General features: G+C 42.5%; 1 long non-coding RNA gene across 1 annotated transcript in view; it reads left to right on the forward strand.

Annotated features, from left to right (window-relative positions):
* LOC120407385 overlaps nucleotides 1–22,316 on the forward strand; it is a 199,331-nt gene that overhangs the window by 171,525 nt on the left and 5,490 nt on the right. The window contains exon 4 of the long non-coding RNA XR_005599928.1: nucleotides 21,676–21,887. This is a non-coding gene — a long non-coding RNA (uncharacterized LOC120407385). The remainder of the gene's footprint in view (nucleotides 1–21,675; nucleotides 21,888–22,316) is intronic.

A 22,316-nucleotide genomic window follows, 5' to 3' on the forward strand; every position in this document is an offset into this window, starting at 1 on the left:
CATTTACCCAATAGAAAATCAAATCAAAACATTTTGATTTTGCAGTAACGGCATTTTCCATCAGGAAATCATTTTGAAGAAAAATTCCTGACCAGCTCTACCATAGTCTGGATGCTGCAGATTCAAATCCCAATGAGGGTGAATTTGTATTCTGTTTATTATTATTTTATTGATTCATAAGTGATTTTCTCTGCACCGGCCACAGGAAAGTGGTGGTAGGTAAGGCTATTAAGGCTGGGCTCGACCCCAAACAGGATCCATTTACACTGGAAAAACTTCCAGTGGCACAGTAATCTGGCCTTAGGGAAGCTTTGCACTGGCAGCGCAGGTCTTCCCAAATGCAGCCTAGGATATGACCCACTGTATAGGTGACCATATTACTCTTGTTCTAAGATATTAACTATTTTGGATAAGACAATGTCTATAATGCACACAACAGTGGCACCTGATAAAAAGGTGTGATCTATTTATTACACTACATCTTGCAAAAGGTTTCGCATTGTGATGAACTCCGAATTGCTGTGCATCCTTGTCCGGCAGCTCATGACATAGAGCAGTTATTTCAGGAGGCACAAGGGCTGCAGTAAGGATAAAATATAGAGGAGAACCACCAACAGCACCTTGTTATCATCCAGTCATTTGAAGTGCATGTCATTTGTTGTTTATTATTAGTTAGTTGAAACTAGTTTTGTGAGAAACTTTGAAACTTTGCCATTCAAAGCTTTGAAAACAGATCAATTTTTCAGTTTATGAAAAAAAGTGTTTTTATTTTTCCTGATATTTTTATTGAAAACAGTATTGAAAGGGGTATCAAAACTTTTCATTTACCAAAAACCCAGTTTGTGACAAATGAAAAATTCTGATACCTATTTTCTGCAATAATTTTTGACCAAAGGCCATTTTATTATTTATTACAAATAACTCAAAAATCTTTAAATTTTAAACACTACAAGTTGGAACCCTAGAATTCCATTTGTAGTGCTGCAATAGTGAAGAGGAATTTTGTGCTAATCAGTGGAGATCACCCCTCAGCATAGGCACGGCAGATGGAATTTTGAAAGATCTGAGATTATAAAATTAAAACACTTTCTACCCACTGGACAATCTCTATTGTGAGTATTTGCTGAAGCCGAAGGGACCTATAAAATGAATAAAGAAAAAATTCAATTCCCTAAGAAGGCTCATCAAGAGTCAGCTGAAATGCTTAAACCTGTTAAATCAGCCACGATTAAATATGATGGACTGCGACTGAAAGATACAAGATACCTGTTGTGCATCAACATCAAGTATTTTTCATTTTGACATCAACACAATGCTTCGTACTAACATGTTTGCTTTGCTGTTGTCTGGATTCTTTAATATATCCCCGAAAGCAAAGTGAAGCCATTTCCTTGTTGTTATTTGGAAGGGTGCTGCTGTGTGAATACTTACCACTGACAAATCAGCAGTCTCTCACTTAATAGAAATGAAAGCAGTGGCACTGCCGTCCTCTTCCCTTCAAACAAGAGATGTGCAGGGATTGAAATATTCACTTTCTTGCTTTCTAGTCATGAGCATTAACAACCCACCCGCTAGTTACCTAAACAAATTCAGATTGGGTTCTTTGTATTAGGCGTGGATTGCCTAGCCAAAGAAACAGAAACAAAAAAAACAAAACAACCCCACACAACCAGAACCACCATAGTTTGCAGTCTGAAGCCACATTGTGGCATGTGACTGGGAGAACAGTTAGAAATAACTTGTGCAGCTAGATATCTATCAGTCTGTTCAGCTGCAGGCACTTACTATATGCCCCAATGTCTCTGCTGTATTGTGTGCCACAGGCATTTGCTGACCTGTCACGGTGTATGCTGGGGACCTGCCAACATGCCATACTACATACTGCTGGGACACCTTAGCAGATGCTGAAGAATGCCTTCACGGTGACAAGAGGTGCCCCCTCTGAAATCCACCAATCTGCCTTCTAACCCAATGGTTCTATGATTCTGTGCTGTTATAGAATTACCTTTCCAAAAGACAGTGGGCTGGATCTTCTGCTGTGCTCAGCATGTGACCATGGCATGGTAGGGTGGGAGAAGGTGTATAGGTAAAGTTAGCTTTAAGCCACCTTACTGTTTCCCCCTTCAATCTTGGGGGTCTGACAGGTCTGGTCCCAGCATTTTTACTAATAGTGTTACAGAAGCATCTGTAGCAACACAGGGCTTCTCAGATTTAGCCACAGCTCAAGTAATTAATAGAAGTACTTGCTCTTAGAAGGGGTACATTTTGGAATTGATGCAAGGCAGTAGGGCAGCTTGCATGTACAGTCCCATGAAGTTATAGTCACTTTGACAGGGTGAAGAGTGCCTCCATTTTCAATCTTCTGCTTGTACTTTGTATCTTTTTTTCCCTTCTGTCTGTCTTGTCTATTTAGGCTGTAAGCCCTTCAGAGCAGGGACTGTTATTATTTATATTACAGTAGCACTTACAGGCTACTTATGGTAGCAGAATCCAAGATCAGACCTCCATTGTGCTAGGTGCTGTACAAAGTGAGAGACTTTGCACCAAAGGGCTTACAATCTATATAGATAAGACAGACAAAGGGTGGAAGGAGAATTGCCAAAGGTCACACAGCAGGTCAGTGGCAGAGTCAGAATAGAAGCCATGTCTCCTGACTCTCAGCTTAGTACCCTATGAACTAAATCATACTAGCTCTTGTCTTGCTCAGTATGTGTATATCCAATGCCTAGCACAACGAGGCCCCAGGATTGGCTGAGGCCTTTAGGTGTTACTCTAAATCAAATCATAAAGAAAGAACAAGAAAGTCAACGCAGTGGTTGGAAATGGCCCATCTGAGGAGCTAAGAAGCAAAGAATAGATAGAGGTAGTAGCTGGACAGAGAGAGAGAGATGGTAAAGGGAAGATGTAGTTTTTCAGCTGATGGGTTTTAGGCTGGCAAAATGTGCAGTTCCATATTCGGACAGGAACTCCCGAACAGCACCTGAATCCTGGCTTCTTATCAGAGTCCTCTTGCCTTGCTGTGAATGAAGAGATTAACTAAATGTTAACAAGGGTTACTAATGAGTGAAACATCCAATTCTAAAACATAGGTTCTTTGCATATTTGACCAGCTAGTATTCTTACTCTATTTCTTCTTTGTATTTCTGTACCTAAGACAATAGTTCCTGGTGTTCAGAAAGTAACTAGAAAAGCTGAATCATAATAGATTTAGAGGTTATATCTCAGAGTCTTTCCGTGCATCTTGCATTCCATTATAGTTCTTTGATTCTCTGCACTACAATTTACAGTGCCAAGCCTCTGGAAATGTCTGCAATAGCCCTGCTGCGGGGCAGGAGCTACCTGCCATGTCCTCATTTAGTTAAATGGCAGAATCTCAGGGAACTTGCCGCAGGTGCCACAACACTGAAGACAGACTCAGCATCTGCCACTGGATAGTCTATTTATTTCATATTTAGAAATGTTAAAAAAGAGTGTATGGGAGAGAGAGAAATAACAAAAATGAATTATCTCGCTAAAGTATTCTCCAAGGCCGATTTCATTCAGCATTTATATGCAGGAATTGTTTATAGTGTATCAAGCTGCATAAACTTGTATACTAATTCTTAATTGTGGTATGCAGTCTGTGACAACCATCTGCTTAGAATGCCACATTTTTCTCCCATTCAGTCTCAGTGAAATTAAAATATTGACAGGAACAATTTCTACAGGGTGAACAAGTTAATAGAGGAGCTGAAGTTATGTATGCTTTTTGAATTCAAGTTACAACTTTATATACACACAAAGAGAACTCTAAAATAAACACATTTTAAAAATACATATGAAATAATATGATGAGGAAAATGTGATTATTTTAGTTTATCTCCTGTATTTTTAGATACCCAGAGACAAAAGCTATTTGTCATGTTCATTGATTCATCAGTGTAATATAAAATTTACTATGAAAATAGGATATAACTATTGATTCTTCTGACTTCATTAGAGCTGTGGAAACTTTTTGCACTCAGGCACTATTTGTTGTATTTTCTTCGTAGGAAGATTTGGATGCTCTTGTATTTTGCATTTGAATAACTTTATTTGAGGACTCAGGGGATTCAGAATGGCCCCAGTTCCTTCCCCCTGCTCTTAGGGAATTGGTAATGGGATCCAAAGCCTTTCATTTGTAGATTGCTGGTTTCAAACCAGAATGGGAGGTTGCTGACTGAAAGTTATTACCATTTAATGGTGGATGTGAAAAATCAGTTCCTAATAGACAGGTGTCCGTAACATAAGACAATCATAAGTAGTGTCCATTTTGACAGTGGGAGCAGAGAAGTAGCACACTGAATGGACACGAAGAATGAATTGCTCTGTCAGCTCAAGTAGTGAACCCTACAGATCAGCAGAGGCACATTGCCATCCCCTGTGGGGAAACTTTCACTCCCTGTAGGTACGTCTACACTACGGGACTATTCCGAATTTGCATAAACCGGTTTTGTAAAACAGATTTTATAAAATCGAGTGCGCGCGGCCACACTAAACACATTAAATCGGTAGTGTGCGTCCATGGTCCGAGGCTAGCGTCGATTTCTGGAGCGTTGCACTGTGGGTAGCTATCCCGTAGCTATCCCATAGTTCCCGCAGCCTCCCCCGCCCCTTGGCATTTCCGGGTTGAGATCCCAGTGCCTGATGGGGCAAAAATCATTGTCGCGTGTGGTTCTGGGTACAGCCTCACCCCTCCCTCCCTGAGCAGCAGACAACCGTTTCGCGCCTTTTTTTGCTTGGTAAACTGTGCAGACGCCATAGCACAGCAAGCACAGCAAGCATGGACCCTGCTCAGCTCCATACCGCAACCGTGAATGTTTTAAACACCTCGCGCACTCTCGTGCAGTCTATGGTGAACCAGGACCTTCAATCCGAGGCGAGGAGGAGGCGGATACGGCAGCGCGTGATGACAGTGATGAGGGAGATCCTGATGGTAATGGGGCAGATTCTATCCATTGAACGCCGATTTTGGGCCCGGAAACAAGCACTGACTGGTGGGACCGCATTGTGTTGCAGGTGTGGGACGATTCCCAGTGGCTGCGGGCACTTTCATGGAACTTTGTGACTTGCTTGCCCCTGCCCTGAAACGCCATAATACCAAGATGAGAGCAGCCCTCACAGTAGAGAAGCGAGTGGCGATAGCCCTGGCAACGCCAGACAGCTACTGGTCAGTCGGGAATCAATTTGGAGTTGGAAAATCTACTGTGGGGGCTGCTGTGATGCAAGTAGCCAAAGCAATCACTAAGCTGCTGCTACGAAAGGTTGTGACTCTGGGAAACGTGCAGGCCATAGTGGATGGCTTTGCTGCACTGGGATTCCCTAACTGTGGGGGGCGATAGATGGAACCCATATCCCTATCTTGGCAGTACTTTTCAATGGTGCTGCAAGCACTGGTAGATCTTCACAAACATCCACGTGGGATGGCCAGGGAGGATTCATCACGCTCGCGTCTTCAGAAGCACTACTCTGTTTAAACGGCTGCAGCAAGGGAATTACTTGCCAGACCAGAAAATAACAGTTGGGGATGTTGAAATGCCTGTCGTTATCCTGGGGGACCCAGCCTACCCCTTGATGCCATGGCTCATGAAGCCATACACAGGCAGCCTGGACAGTGGTCAGGATCTGTTCAATTACAGGCTGAGCAAGTGCAGAATGGTGGTGGAATGTGCATTTGGCCGTTTAAAGGCGCTGGCGGACATTACTGACTCGCTCAGACCTCAGCCAAACCAATGTCCCCTATGTTATTACTGCTTGCTGTATTCTCCACAATCTCTGTGAGAGTAAGGGGGAGACCTTTATGGCGGGGTGGGAGGCTGAGGCAAATCACCTGGCCGCTGATTACGTGCAGCCAGACACCAGGGAGATTAGAAGAGCACACCAGGAAGCGGTGCGCATCAGAGAAGCTTTGAAAATGAGCTTCATCAATGGCCAGGGTACAGTGTGACTGCTGTGTTTGTTGATGAACACCCAACCCCCTTGATTGACTCAGTCCCTGTAAGCAACTCCCCACCTTCGAGTACAGCTTACTTATGCAAATAAAGTCACTCTCATTTAAAAGCATGAATTCTTTATTGATTCATTATAAAAAGAGGAGAGAAGTAAGGGTGTGGTTTGGGAGGAGGATAGGAGGGATGGAGAAGGCCATTAAAAAAATTCACAGTAACGACATCCTTCTGGTTAGGCTGTCCACGGGGTGGAGTGGGCGGGTGACGTCTGGGTGAGGAGGATGTGGAACATGGTGAGGGTTGAGGGTGGTTATACAGGGGCTGCAGCGGCACTCTGTGATCCTGCTGCCGTTCCTGAAGCTCCACAAGACGCCGGAGCATGTCAGTTTGATCACGCAGCAGCCCCAGAGTTGCATCCCGCCACCGCTGATCTTCCTGCCGCCACCGCTGATTTTCCTGCCGGTCTTCCTGCCGCCACCTCTCATCTCGGTTGTCCCTCCTGTCCTCACGTTCATCCCTCCTGTCCTCACGTTCACTGGCCTCTTTCCTGTAATTTGAAACCACGTCCTTCCACTCATTCAGATGAGCTCTTTCATTGCGTGTAACTTCCATAACATCCGAGAACATCTCATCTCGCGTCTTCTTTTTCCTCCGCCTTATCTGTGCTAGCCTTTGGGATGGAGGAGGGATGGTTGAAAAATTTGCAGCTGCATGAGGGAGATAAATATTTAGAAAGATACATTTTACAGAACAATGGTTATACTCTTTCACAGTGAAAAGCAGTATTCACCTAGCACATGTGATTTCCCTACAAGGTCGCATTTTTCATCTTAATAGTGAGTGCCTGCAGCTCTGGAGTTACAGATCTCACAGACCCAGGTCTAGGCATCCGAATTCAGCTGGCATGCGCCCATGGTAAGCCCCTGTCATTCCGCGTCTGTAGTGATTTACCCCTCCCCCCCAACGCATGGCTAATACCACGCTAGCTCCCGGCTAATCACCAACCTTCCCCACTGCGTGTCTGGTACCTTGGGAAGATGTGACCAAACACAGAAAAGATCATCGGCATTTCACTCCTCCTCCCCCAGGAAAGTTTTTTTTAAGCTGATGCAGTCCACGAACCCAGTAGAAAAATGGCCACCCCCCTTACTTAAATTCCTGATTTTTAACCAGGTTATCCTGAACGATATCACTTTGCTGAGGATAACAGAACAAGATAAAGAACGGATGCTTCTTGAATGCCAGCAGTCACCGGGACCATACGCTGCTATGCTTTGCCACGCAATGATACCTGATTACTTGCTACATGCATGGCGTGGTAAAGTGTCCTACCACGGTGGGCGGAACAAGGCTGCCTTGCCCAGAAACCTTCTGCAAAGGCTTCTGGAGTACCTACAGGAGCGCTTCATCGAGATGTCCCTGGAGGATTTCCTCTCAATCCCCGGACATGTTAACAAACTTTTCTAAGTAACTATACTGTCTGCATCCCAAGTCCTCAGGGCAAATCAATCATTAAAAAAGGCTTGCTTAAAAAACAATGTTTGCTATTTGCAAAGGTACACTCACCAGAGCTCCCTTCCATGGCATCATTGTCTGGGATAGTGGCTTGTGAGGGCTGGGAGGTGATAAAAGTTCCTGGCTGCTGGGGCTCACGGAGTGCTGTGTGCTCTCTGCTAGGTCTTCCTCCTCTTCTTCATCTTCATCTTCTCCGTCTGCATAATCCTCAGCCATGGCAGAGATTACAACCCCCACCTCGGAATCCACGATCAGGGGTGGGGTACCAGCCCCTAAAATTGCATGCAGCTCAGCATAGAAGCGGCATGTTTTTCGACCTGCCCCGAACCTTCCGTTTGCTTCTTTGGTTTTCTGGTAGCCTTGTCTGAGCTCCTTAACTTTCACTCTGCACTGCACTGAGTCCCGGCTGTGGCCTTTATCCGTCATAGCCTTAGAAATTCTTTCAAATACTTTTTCATTTCGTCTTTTGGAACGCAGTTCTGTTAGCACTGAATCCTCTCCCCAGATAGCGATCAGATCCAGTACCTCCCGTGCAGTCCATGCTGGGGCTCTTTTACGATTATCAGGAGACTGCATTGTTAACTGTGCTGATGAGCTGTGCGTGGTCACCTGTGCTGATGAGATGAGATCTCCACTCTGGGGAAGCAGGAAATGAATTTCAAAAGTTCGCGGGGCTTTTCCTGTCTACCTGGCCAGTGCATCCGAGTTGAGAATGCTGTCCAGAGCGGTCAGTGGTGCACTGTGGGATAGCTCCTGGAGGCCAATACCGTCGATCAGCGTCCACACTAACCCTATTCCGATATGTTAATCCTGATATTAGCGCTACTCCTCTCGTCGGGGAGGAATACAGAAACCGATTTAAAGAGCCATTAAAATCGATATAAGGTGCCTCCTAGTGTCTAAAACCGATTTAAACGCCTAGTGTAGACCAGGCCTGAGTTTGTATTTGTTTTGTAGATAAGTAGAGGACTTTAGGCTCCTGGGCTGCCATTCCTACTCCTTTCACAAGCATTACATTCACTTTTAAAAATTGGAAGATCAGCGCCTCAGCTGTCGTAAACTGATGTAGCTCCATTTAAGTCAATGGATGCCAATTTGTAGGAGCTGAGGATCTGGCTGAAAGCAGAAGAGCTGGTAAAGCTTTAGCCATGGTGAATTCTCATCAAGCCTTGCAAGGATTATATATGCAGTTTGGACTGGTTCATATGTTCTTTAGTTTCTATATGTTCCCTCTTGGTGACAACTGTGAGCTACAAATTGCCATGCCGATGATACCTAGTGGTACTGTATGTCATTCTCATGACAATTTGAAAGGGATAAGCAGTGTGTTATGACTTGACTATCAGAAATCCATATTAACATGACTCAGAACTGGCTGAGATTGAACCCAGGGAAGCCCAAATTATGCTGAAATCGGAGGAGAGCAGCATTTTCCTAGAAATTTTCAGAGCCATCTCAGAGGGCTAGTACAGTTTGGACTCTAGGCGTATCTCTAATAAAAACTGACATCTGTAACATATGCCTCTTTGACATTGGGGTTGGATTACTACCGTCCTCTCTGTTGTGGGCTACCTGGGAGACTGATCCATTGCTTGCAGCTAGCGCAGAATTCAGCAGCTTGATTGTTGGCGTGGCCAGAGGGGATTGTGCCTGCCTGCTGCTCAGATGACTTTACTGGCTGCCTGCACAGACACTGACTGAGTTTACGATTTTATTCTTGCAATATGATGCACTTAACAGAGTGGGTCCCAGATACCTTGCTAAAGCTGCTGCCCCATGTATCCCTTATGAAAACAAAAGCAGTAGCAGCAACAACTACTAAACCCCTACAGTATTCTCCAGTAAAGACACATAGCCCTTTAACAGTACCATTGGAAGCTATCATGTTTGGGACAATTATTGTACAATACAGTCCTGTTTTTATTTTTATAGCGTGTGGGATGTATGCTCTCTCCCTCTAAAAATTGAGAGTAAGAGTATGTCTACACACGGCTAAAGGCCCTGCGACTGGCCTGATCAGTTGACTGGGGCTGACTGGGCTTGGGCTCCTAGGCCTGAAAAGCTGCTTTGTAGATATTCGGGTTTGACCTGGAGCCCGAGCTCTGAGATCCTGTAAGAGTGGAGGATCAGATTTATAAAGCTTTTAATAGCACAAGGCTTTCATCACAGGACATTGAGTAGATTTTGTGTGATATACTTTGAGATTAAAAACATAATTAAAAATTATCTTATAATTTAGTTTCTAATTTTTGTCAATGTATTTCTGTTTTTGTGATGCTGATAGAGTACCACAAACCATTAAGGTGGGGTGATACACTGAATATAAAATGTATTAGTTTGGTTGGCTAGTATTTTGCTAGGAATAACTATCTCTGTTCATATATTAGAAGGTAAATCTGATATGCTGAAGGTAGTTTCTGGGTGACAAGGAATAAATTAGTCTCAGTGCTTCAAAACACAAAATTGAGATAGTGGAAATAACGGGGTTCAAGAAGGCCACAAATATATGAAAGTGATAGTGTGAAAAAGATAAACAAACAATATAGACAATGCAGCATAAACACACTGATTTTTTTTAATGAATTGGATTCATCGGCATAATAGGATAAGTATATGGAATTTACATTTCACACTAAAAATAAAAATTGATTCCACTAACCAACAGTTTAGTAGGACCACAGCAGGGATTGAAGCAGGGTGTACTGTCCAGCAGTCACCAGCATTGGAAAAGATCCTAGAGGTCCGGGGCAAGGACCTAAATTTCTGAAATAGGATTGGGATTAGTTTAGTGTAAACACCTCTTCTAGTCACCCCAGGCTTGTTTACAGCACTGCAAAATGATCATAGATGTCAGTACCCAAAACCATTGGCCTGTTCACATTTACCACACCCTATCTGAATCCTATGCCATCCCCTCTACACCTTTCATGGCTAGAGATATTTAAAACACGCATGTACAGTGCCAGTAAATTGCAACAGTGTGCAAATTATACTCGCTAGGTACTTGCATCTTTCAAGTGCCAAACTTATGCTGAAGCAATCATTTACTGTGGATGCCCTGAAATAGTTTCACCAGTTTTAAAGATTTTGCCAGTTTTAATGGAAAGCCCCATTTGAAACTGGGAGAACTTTTTACATACAACCACTTCACTCCACTGATTAATTTTATTTGTTCAGTTTTAGAATTCCCTATTACCTTGATAAGGTACAACAACAAATTCTGTCACAGTTGTGATAGTCCACGCATATGGGGATAAACACACTGCATTAACTACTATGTGAAATAGGGATGGTCTTGTGATTCAGGTGTACTAGGACCCAGCGTACTAGAACTGGGTTCAATTCCCAGCTCTGCTAGGCTCTCTCTGCAATCTTGGGCAATTCACGGAGTCTCTCTGTACATCTTAGTTCAGATCTTTGGTTAGTACCGTAACACAATTGATAAATCCCTGTGTTTGCTTGGACTATAGCCTAGATCCACAAAGGTACTTAGGCTCCTAACTTCCATTGAAATCACATTGTACACGGAGCACATAATAATGGGGCCAAAAATATTGCCACGGCAAAATGTCATCAAGTCACGATACAGTTGAAAAACTCTGAGACAATGGTGCCAGGATGACTGGTTCACAATGACAAATGACATGAACCCCATTGGCAGTATACGTTTGAGTATGCCACATGCCAGTTCTTTATACAGAGTGTTAATTATCCTAATGCTAGAGGAAAAAAATCCTCTTTGTTTGACAGGCCAGTTTCCAGGCAGACTAAAAGAAGACCTCTTTGCCTGTCTATGTTCAAACAATCGCAGCGCAATTTCAGTCTGGTGAACCCCTTCCCGTTTCAACAGACTGGAGGCTGTCATCGTTAATCAAATTTACTCTAATATTAAAATATTCAGAAAGATGGGAAAAGATGTCACCAAATGATTGACTTTTTTATTTTTTATTTTTATGTCTGCTATGCTGCCACTGGATGCTGTTGTTTGGCTGTTCATCACACTCATCTCAGCAAGCAGAGGCAGAGCAGATCTGCATGGTTTCAGAAAACCACCTACTCAGAGACTTTAAGGCCAGAAGGGACCATCATGATCGTCAACTGTTGTGCCAGGCAACAGGCATCCCTTTGATATGTAAGAAAAGTTTCAGGCCTGCGGGTATATTCATACTATTTAGTTATTTTAATTGGTTATCTTCATTATTAATCAAGTAACTGGGAGAACTTGCATCTCCAGATGCAGATTGACAGGTCAATATAAATAGTCCCACTGCACTAGTCTCTTATTAATTCCCCCCAGTCTTACAGCAGCTAGAGAAATGCTCTCTTGAAACCATAAAATCATGACTCTCTGGGTCATCTAAGAGTGGTTACAGATGTGGTCAGCTAGAATTTTCAGTGGTTTATTTGTCTGTTCTAGAGCCGCAAATGCAAGTTAATAAAAAACATAAGCAACAGAAAGTGTTTAGCGATAAGAGCCCGCCACACAAAAAACTGATTATTATAAAACTAGCACTCCAAGGAGTTCCGTAAGCTAATCTTCAGATCCTTCTCCAATACCAAAGAAAAACAAATCTCTCTCTTAAAAGAGCAACTCCAGTTAGAGACTGTAAGCAATGGACCGTCACTATAGATGGGAGAACTATATACTGTAAACTTGGGCAGGTACCTGTAGACAATGTTCCCCTGCAGATTTGAGCAATATCTCTGCCTGGATCCTAGCAAGAATCTCTGCCTTTTTAGTCAGACTTAGAGTATCTCACTTTGATTCACAACGGATCACTCAAAAATAAGAGATCACTCACTTATCAGTGTGGCAAAGAAGACAATTCCCAGTGCGATAACATTTTCTGCATGATGCCCAGAAAGTACAAAAGAAAACGAACAACAAAATTTCCTCAAACAAAACCAGCGCTGTCCCAGGAAAGACTAATGTAACTCATTTTGATAAGACTGTGCTGTAGGTATCCATAATTCGCCTGGATGTGACATACATCATGCCCATTTCACAAGCATATTTATAAACAAAAACATCTCATGAATCTGGAATCCTAAAACCAAGCAAATAAAGTTGTGCCTCCAATTTAGCATACAGTGTAGTAAGCACCCCTCTGACATTCTGTGCCAGAATAAATTGTAATACCTGTTCAGAAGGAGAAAATCTACAGCATGTGATGCTTAAACATTCCTGAATTCTGAATGTTAAAGATGTTGACAAAATCTTATCACAAAACCATAAGGTGTTTGCGGCCATTGACTGCTTCAGAAGAAGATGGGGTCCTGCGGGAGAGGCCATCAGTTTCCAGGCTGATGAAGAAATTCAGCAATTAGCATTCAAGGCCACATTTTGAGCTCTGAGTTGAAATGCTGCCACTAGAAATGAAAGCGAGTCATTCACCTTCCCAGAAATATGCCTACCATGAAACTGGATATTACCTAACAGACAATACAACCGAAAGAGCCTCAGCAGACACATTAATGAACTGGAGCATGCTGACTGTTTATGAGCAATTGCCACTACAGCCAGATTGTCGGAGTTGAACAAAACTCTGTTGTTTGCCAACTGCTGACCCCAAATGGTTATTACTATCAGCAGAGGGAAAAATTCCAAATACGTGATGTCTCTTCCTACCCTTGCCAAGAGCCATTTCAGTGACCACTGAGCTTCACACCAAGACCCCTTAAAATGCAAACGCTTTACTGAATGTCAAATCAGAATAAAGCTGTAGATCAAATGTAAAGGACGCATTGACCAGCAACAACCCCCTTTATAGTGCTTGAAAAGTATCTTCTATATTTTCAGATCTGTATTAAACTATCCAAACTGACGTGGGTTTTTCTTCTCCTCTGCTCCCACTGTGGCCTGAGCTAATCTCTTATGTAGTGTGCCCTGCCTAGAAATTTAACCTTTCTCATAGTCAAAATTCAAATAACCATCAACTTTGTAGCTGTTAACTTTCAGCCCTGACTTTGGTTGCCAGGCATCAGTTTTAGAGCGGAATGCCCAATCGAAAAGGGACCCTGGTGGCTCAGTGCTGACTGGGCTGTTAAAAGTCTGGTTGGTGGTGCAGTGTGTCTAAGGCAGGATCCCTGCCTACCCTGGCTCCTCATGGCTCCTGGAAGCGTATATGTCTGCACCTCCAGCGCCGGCTCCACAGCTCCCATTGGCTGGGATTTGTGGCCAATGGGAGCTGCAGGCTGGTGCCTGTGGGCACAGGCAGTGTGCACCGCACAGAGCTGCTTGACCATGGTTCCTGGCTAATGGGAGCTGTGGAACCGTCTGCTTCCAGGAGCAGTGCAGAGCCAGGTCAGGGAGGGAGCCTGCTGTGCCACTGCCGGGAGCACCTAAGGTAAGCGCCGCCCAACTGGCGCCCGAACCCACACCCCAACCCCGTGCCCCATGTCAGAACCTCCTCCCGCACCCTAACTCCCTCCCAGAGCCTGCACCCCGACCCACTGCCCCAGCCCTGAGCCCGCTCCCGCTCTCCAAACCCTGTGGTCCCAGACAAGAGCCCACTCCTGTACCCCGGAGCCCAGTGAAAGTGAGTGAGGGTGGGAGAGAGTGAGCAATGGAGGTAGGCAGGATGGAGTGGGTCAGAGGTGGGGCCTTAGAGAAGGGGCGGGCTAGGGTTGGGCCCTCAGGAAGGGGCAGGGCAGGAGGTGGGACAAGGGTGTTTGGTTTTGTGCAATTAGAAAGTTGGCAACGCTAGCCCTGACCAGCCTCTGCAACAGAACATTTCGAGCTTAGCAAAAGGTAAACTAGGTTCCAACTCCTCAAAATCCAAATATATCAGCTTAATTTTGATGGCCTTTTTATGTTGTCAAATGGAAATACCAACTCTGTCTTGTTTGCCATTAACTGTGTCAGGGGGAGGGGGGAGTATGGAGCAGCATTCATGTTGCGTTCCCTGCCGGTACCTGGCCCAGGCCGGGGAAGCAAATGATCCAACCAGTGGACCAAAATTGGTGATGAATCCTGGTCACGTGCCACCTGAGGCATGTTCCGCATACGCTAAGAAGAAGAAGATTAATTTTGTCAGCCACTAATGAGCAAACATTTTCAGCTTGTGACGCTTTCCTGGTTCAGGATTAGGGCTGGATGAACAGTTCAGGAAAGAATGTGATTGCACCTAAATGGACATCTTATAGTAGGCAGTTGCACTCTTTTGTGAGTTCAGTTTTGGTTAATATAGCTATGTGATATCATGGCATTTGCAATAGGACACAATTGTCATCTTATCAAACCACCAGTTCAGATATTTTCTGTACCTTGCTACCCTATAACCAGGGCCGAGATTGTTATTTGGGTGAAAGTTTGCCAGATACTGTGGTTCATTTAGAATTATGCAAAACATTTATGGGAGTTTTGTCCTAACCTTGGAGCTGATCTTGAGAGGTATTGAACATTTGTGACTTCCGCTTTTACTTAGACTGGAGTTTTGGTGCTCAGCACCATTGAGGATTAGGCCCGTTTCTTTGTTTCAGGCTATGTGATTTTGCACACCCTGAGTTATGCAAAGTTACCACTGAATCTCTCATGTGTTCATATTATTTGTTGTTTTTATTGCAGTAGCACATAAAGAGCTAAACAGAGATTAGAGCCCTGTTATTCTAGGCAAATAACACAGACCATCCTCACTCCAGAAAGCTCACAATCTAGAGTTTAAACAATATGCAACTGGTGAATAAGACAAATGGTGAGTGAGCTAAGAGGACAAAGTAACAGTAGAGACAAATGCATTTGCAAGTTAGTAATTGCAGATGATTACCAGCATGCATAACCAATACTAGAAGGTGATGATTTGTAGGCACCATGGCAAAGGTAAGTTAATGCTTTGCATCTGAAACCATTAACCAGCTCTGGTTTGTTCAAAACTGAGTCTTGTTTTTAAAGGAACCTGGACAAAATATTGGGGTTTGTAACAGAACAGGGAGCCATTTTTGCTGGGTTTCCATTTTCGTGTTGCATATCTATAGGTAAAAGCCAAACCTATACATGACGGAGGTTGCTCATATTTCAGTTCCATACATACAAATGAATTTACCCTTTTCTTACTGTTACCACTTTAACTTACTCAGGAGAACACCTTGACAGATATTAGTAGGGTGGCTATCACCGTGGATGTGGGCTATGCAGAGGAACAATCTGTCTTTGTGTCTTTGCAAAACAGAATGGTCTGATTCCAGCAACCATTGATAGAAGCCAGAAAACAGCTGGCCCGTACCGTTCTTTGGCATTGAGTGACAGTCTTACCAGAAACACAATCTTGGCTGCACTCTGTATCTTAGCAGAAGAAACTAAGGTCTATTAAAAAAAAAAAAAGAAGTCCCTAGTGTAAATATGCTCACTCTATAATATGCTAACACCCTGTTAACTAGAGAGATCTGATGATTATATTACTGAATAATGTTTCTCTCAAACAAAGCTCACTGTTGTAATGATTATTGTTTTGTCTCTGATATTTACATGGCAAAGATTTGTAAATCTGTTAAAACTTCCAGAATAAATAAATAGATTAGTCCCTTTCTGGTTACTGGTAAATGGTAGATTATTCAATGTGATGATTATCCAATGCATATTTTAGGGATAAAGTCCAAAATGTAAACTGGTGAGAATAAGAGTTCACTTCTTTGTCCAGAAAAATCTATTCTTTGATATTCTGGCTAATTATACTATGAAAGAAGGTTTACAAACAACAGATTTTGTTTGTATTATATGACATTCTAGACCCATTTCAAGCAGAGGAAGCCAGAAACCAGAACAATTCAAAAATTGAGCCTTGTATCTTTAAAACAATGGTATATTCCAAATGTATAAATAAAAAAAAAAATCTGTTCACAACAGGCCTACAATATATTTTTAACTCTTTATAGTGTTTGGATTTAGGGCTATACTCAATATTTGCTGTAGGTGGGAACTTCCATCACATAGGTAGTGTTGTTTGGATGAGATATTCATCAAGATTCTTTTTCTCCAATCTGTGATATATACACGGAAGCTAAAGATCTGAAGACACGCTCTGGAAAGCATAGGGTTAGCTGTAGTATTCCCTATTTCATTCAAGCAAGTTCTAATGCCCATAGCTACTGGTGGGTTTATAATAGCTACCCTTCCTAAAAATACACTACATCTCTAGCATCTAACTCAAAATGTTGTAATGATATCTTTGGCTAAAACCAGATTCTGTTCTATTCTCTTGCTTACCTGGATTGTTGTCCTGTGTCCTGTCTAATTTGGGGCCAGGTTTTCAGAAATGCTCAGCGCCCAGCATTTTGAAAATCTGGCCTTTCAATTATGCTTTCTCTTCAAGGAGGGAACCATTTCTTAATCTATCTTTGTACGGTGCTGTGTACATTTATGGATAGATATTTTGTTCATTATTAATATTCTACATAAACGTCCTTGGTGTGCTTTTTTAAAATTGATTGGCTGATTATTTTTTATTTTGTTTTTAAAAAGTATGCCTTGGTCAGCACTAAAAACAAGATTATTATTTGCTGAGTTAAAAGTAGATATGAAAGCATTCAGATTCTTGTTCTGCTCAGGCTTTTTGCACTTTCCCTGTTCAGCTGAGAAACACCAAACACAGACATCTTGGAATGACTGTACCTGACCAGTTATCAGATGACATGTCCCTCCTCCTTGAAACTTTGGTAGCCGGATCAAACACTAAAGGCATAAAACCTAGCAACTCTAGGAGGAAATGTCACATTTTTTTATCAGAGCTAGACAAGACCATTTTTGGCTCGTAGTATTAGTAGAGAAAGTGCAGGAAGAGAGACTCTAGAAGTGGATGTGAACATGTCTTCCTTATTGAGCATCAATGATTGATAGAGCAACAGAAGAAAACATACCAGGAGTCTGATTCACCTTTGCTGATGCAGAGAAATGTACACTGCCTTATATCAGCCAGGCTTTCTGGCCCATATGGGATTCGTTGCCATCAGCGAGGGAAGGCACAATTCCTTCCGCTGCTCTCCATCAGGGTTACTGCCAGGGAAGCAACTTTAAATTCCGCTGGCAGCGCTTTAGTGTCCTTTCAGGTGCAGGCTGCTGTGGAAATGTGCTGAATCAGCACAGCACTGCACACCCACTCTGAGCCTAACACCTATTTTCTAGACAACGGCCCTGTCTTTTAGGTCTGGTCAGCCTGCGGACCCCTGATGGGATAGAGGCTACAGCTGCTTTCTGCAGACAGAACCTCCACCACTAGTAGACTTTCTATTGGTGGAGGTTTCTGTCTCGGTCTATAGAGAGAGAGAGAAAGGAACTCTTTGTTGGAGCTGCTAAAAAAAATTCAGGCAAAATATTTTTTCATCGGAATTTGCTGATTCATTGAAATCAAAATGTTTCATGGAGATGGTTCGATTTCAATTACGTTCCAACAGAATATGGGCAGAGGGGAGACAGGACTCCAACTGCCAGGTTCTGTCAGAAACCTGCCTGGTTTAACGGCTAGCTTGCCCACCCAGCTCCTTGGTGGTCCACCTGCCAGAAAGCATTGGGGTCAGATACCTCAGGGCTTCCACGGTTCCTGGCTCTTGGGCAGCCCATCAGACAGACTGCCCTGGAGCTGGGGCTACATTCCTTTTTGCAGAGAATTTCAAAATGTTTGGTTTTAGCTTCCATTTGGAATGATACCAAATTTAGAAATGTCAAAATTCTCCACTAAATGGAAATCCCTTTCTCCCCACTGCTGTAGTAGCTGTCTTGAATCTGTTGTTTGAATACAGACGGGTGGGAATAGTGCTCTCTAACATGTTTTCCATCACATGTTTGTGATGATTTTTAATAATAAAATAGAACCGTCCATCTGAGGTTCTAATAGCAAATATAGAACACAGATCTCCTGACTGCCTATCCTGGGATATCTCATATACTTATCACAGAGACTCAGTCTGCTGAGACAGCTTCCCTTTTGTCATCCTTTCCTGCAGTCCCATTTAAATCTTCCTGAACTCCTAGACTGACACACCTGAATGTTTCAGTTCGTGAAAGAGAATGAACCAGAATGTGGGCTGATGAAACTCTGCAGTGATGGATTGCACGCACTCTATCCTCCACTCTAAGATGCTCAGTTATTAATGTGTGAGCATGCACAGCGGTGGATTTTTCATGGGGCTGTTTTTCTGTTTACTAATTGTCACTAATTGATTTTACATGTGTATTCATTGGGTCAGATTCTCAGCTAGTATAAATCGGCACAGCTCTATCAGTGATGCTGATTACACCAACTATGAATCTGTCCCATTTGGCCTGATCCAAAGCCGATGGAAATCAAAGGAATCTTTCCTTTGATTTTAACAGGCTTTGGTGCATGAATTCTTAACAAAATTGTCATGCCTGCCTCTTTCAGCCTATGGGCTATTCATGAATTATTTGCTTTGGCTATTTGTTGTTCTTGGTGTTTCTTCACACAATGACTAGAAGTTTATCCAGTAGAAAAATGTTGTTAAGAGAACATTAAAGATGCACAGTTAGGTTGTGTCTACATTATCCTTTTTTCCATACAAGATTCCTGCTGTTAACTCCACTTCAGCCCTTCAGCGATGGCTTTAATACAGACAAGGACCTGGCATCTACCATTGTTTTTACCGTCATATTGTCTAACTCCTGCTCAGAGCAAGTCTAGATGACAAAATGCTAAAAATACTTAGGGCTAGCAATTCTACTGTTGCTATCAGCAGTGGAACTGCACTGTGGGTAGTAATGATGGAATATTCTAAGGGGAAAAAAGGCTAGTGTAGACAAAGCCTTAGTATGCAGACATCAGGAAGTGCCAAAGGAGGGGTTTTTTGATGTAGGCACTGTAATGGGATTCAGGAAATATCACTTCAATTCCTAGCTGTTCCCCAGATTTCCTGTGTGACTTTGGACAAGTCACGTCGTCTCTCTGTCTCAGCTCTCCAGGTGTAAATCCAGCATGATAATAGTTCTCCACTCCACAGAGATGTCCAGATGATACATTCATTAATGTTTGTGAGGTGTTCAGATGCTGCAGTGAGAGGGATTTGCAAAAGTGCCTACGTGACTTAAAGAGCACCAATCTCATCTTCATCACTTAGGTGCTTTTGAAAATCCCACCCAGTGAAAGTTTCTGCAAACGGGCTTAGGATGAAAACTAATATGCATCCTTAACTATCACACTTCTGCTATAAAACAGTAACTAGATACAAGTATTACATAAAAAAACACAATATTCCCTAAACGCTTGTGTAAACAAAATTACACCCATACAAATGATCATATGAATGCAAACAAAAAAGCACAGAAACATGGCTAGATCCATCCACTAAATGTTCATCAACACTGTTGTGCATTATTCACTCAAGTCTAATTGTTGTTTTGATAGTGTCCTTTTAAAGTAGATTTTAAATAAAAAGGAACTTTGTTTTTTTAATTTTTACATTTGATAAATTGGCACAAAACTATGGATGTCAGCAGCAACTTGCTTTACCTTTACTTGTTTTCCAGTTGGTTTTTGCTGACATCAGTACATTTAAAATCATTACACATCACTTGTCTCAGAATAGGTTTAGTCCTGTAATTTTATGAACCTCACCCCTCTGCTATCAAGAAATTATTACACTAATGTTCTAAGGACTGATACACATAATATGTGAAATATGAATATAAGCAACCTGTGGTATCAAAATAAACATCAAACAGCTTCACAGTTTCAAAGAGCTAAGCACTGGTTTACAGGTATTTAGACGTGAGCAAGACTATGTTTCTCAACATGTGAATTCCTTATTCAGTAGTAACTGTGGTATTACACTGTAAAATAGCACAGGGAGTCTCAGCCGCAGTATAATAAAGACCCCTACTGGCAATGGATAGTGAACAGTCCAGGCCAGGCTCTGTGCTGTGCCTTCGGCAGCCCTAACCACTCCCCGAGCATGCCCCTAAAACAGGGGCTGCGTAGAGGGGGTGCTGTAGTGCTAGCCATGCTGGCTTCACGCTGCCCCTGCTTTAGGAGTATTCCCCCAGGGGCAGTTAATCTATTTGTGTGGCCCCTTTAGGGTGGCCGATTTGCAGAGTCTGCAATTGGGCCTTTCACTGAACGGAATGCAAAAAAGTTATTGCCTCAGATCATCACAAAGGATCAAAGACTTTTCATCAAAAAGCTATGAGGGAAAAAAAAAACCAAAATAACCTATATGTAACCCTCAGAGAAAGGACAGAGACAGCAAAGACAGCATCCCGCCATGTAACAACCTGTCACCAGATCAGGAATGGACACTAGTGACAAGTGGACACGGGGGATAAAACCCAAAACACAGTGTGATGCCCCATCCTGGGCAGATCACACCTACTTCTGACAGATACTTGAGGGGTCTGTTTCTTTTACACTTTGACATCATTGCCTAGCTCATTATGTCAATAAAATATCATTGAGCTGAACTGCGTCCTGCAGAACAAAACATGCCGTGTGGTTGAATCCATCACTCCACCTTACAAATGCTGCTACTATATTTCAGGAACATCACAATCCACAAAAAAATAACCCATTTCTTCTTCAGGGGAAATAAGGTTGTTTTGACAAAACAAAACTTTTTGCATGCACATTAAGTATAGCTTTTCCCTAGGAATCACTTTGTTTACAATTTTTTTGTCATTCTGTTAAAATGGAAACTATGAATGCATGAGTGCCTAAGAAACTGAGGAAACTTGCTTTTGGAAATGTATATTTTAATGTCTTTTTATCATGTTGTTTTTCCTCCCTATTTTCACTGTCCATTGTGGATGAATTGCAGTGCAATGCATCATTTCTTTAAGAGTTTACTCATAAAAAGGAGGAGGAGGGTGGAAGCAAATGGTATATACTAAAAGAAAAATAGCTTTCCTAAAACCTTAATAGCTACCGCTTGTGTGCAGCCCTCAGTTTGCTCCGCTCCGCAGATTAACTTTAACCTTCAGTAGAGCATCCCCAAAGACCAGAACGTATTTTTGGTTGTTAAACAAATAAAGGATTTGACACGTTTCCACCATTGTTTCTGAACACAAAATGAAATGGTTTCAAAATGAAAGCCACACATCCTTTCACTTGTCTAAAATGCTAGGGACAGTTGTTGTAACTCAGAAGCTAACTGTGTGCTGATTTGTCACTCCCTTGACTTTCCTGCTTGTTTTACTTTCCCCATTTTAACATTTTACTTACTTTTCCTGTTATTCTTTGCATTCTTTTTTCTCTAGTGTCTCTCTGTGCTCATGAAGATTAAGTGACTTGCAGCAGTGGACATGTGTCTTTTGGGAGGTTTTCTCTGTGTGCGTTCACAGGCCAGATGCATTCAGACAACTGCAACAAAAGCTCTCCTGTGCCAAAGACATTGCTGCTGCGACCTGGAGGAAGAACCATCTGTAGGGGTGACAATTCAATTCCTGAACCTGCTCAGCTCTGACCTTGTGTAAGTGCAGCTCCTCAAACATGTCACATTATGGTGTGGGTTGTTTTGTGTTATGGGTATTTCATGCTCTGAAAATAATTTTAGGTGGACTCTCCCAGGATTCAAACAAGAAGTGAAATGTGAGGGCTCTGAGATAAGCGAAGAGTGACTGAGATGCAGTGGCTTAACAAAGCTGCTATTGGCTCAGACAGAGGGTGAATTCCTCCTGCTCACCTGGAAGCATTTGCCATAAGGATCACTGTCTGGGTTTCAGCTGAAGTCAGGGCCAGTGCAAATACGCAGTAAATATACTCCTAAATATATACATGGGTCCTCACCAGTGGTTAACAATTAAATCTAATTATGACAGCTTAAATGTTGGCCTCATTTACTAATTCACTACTCATCAAAGCTCACAAGGAAGGAGAAGGATGACTCTGTGTTAAGATT

Source organism: Mauremys reevesii, linkage group 6 (assembly GCF_016161935.1).
Source record: "Mauremys reevesii isolate NIE-2019 linkage group 6, ASM1616193v1, whole genome shotgun sequence".
NCBI classification, from domain to species: domain Eukaryota; kingdom Metazoa; phylum Chordata; order Testudines; family Geoemydidae; genus Mauremys; species Mauremys reevesii.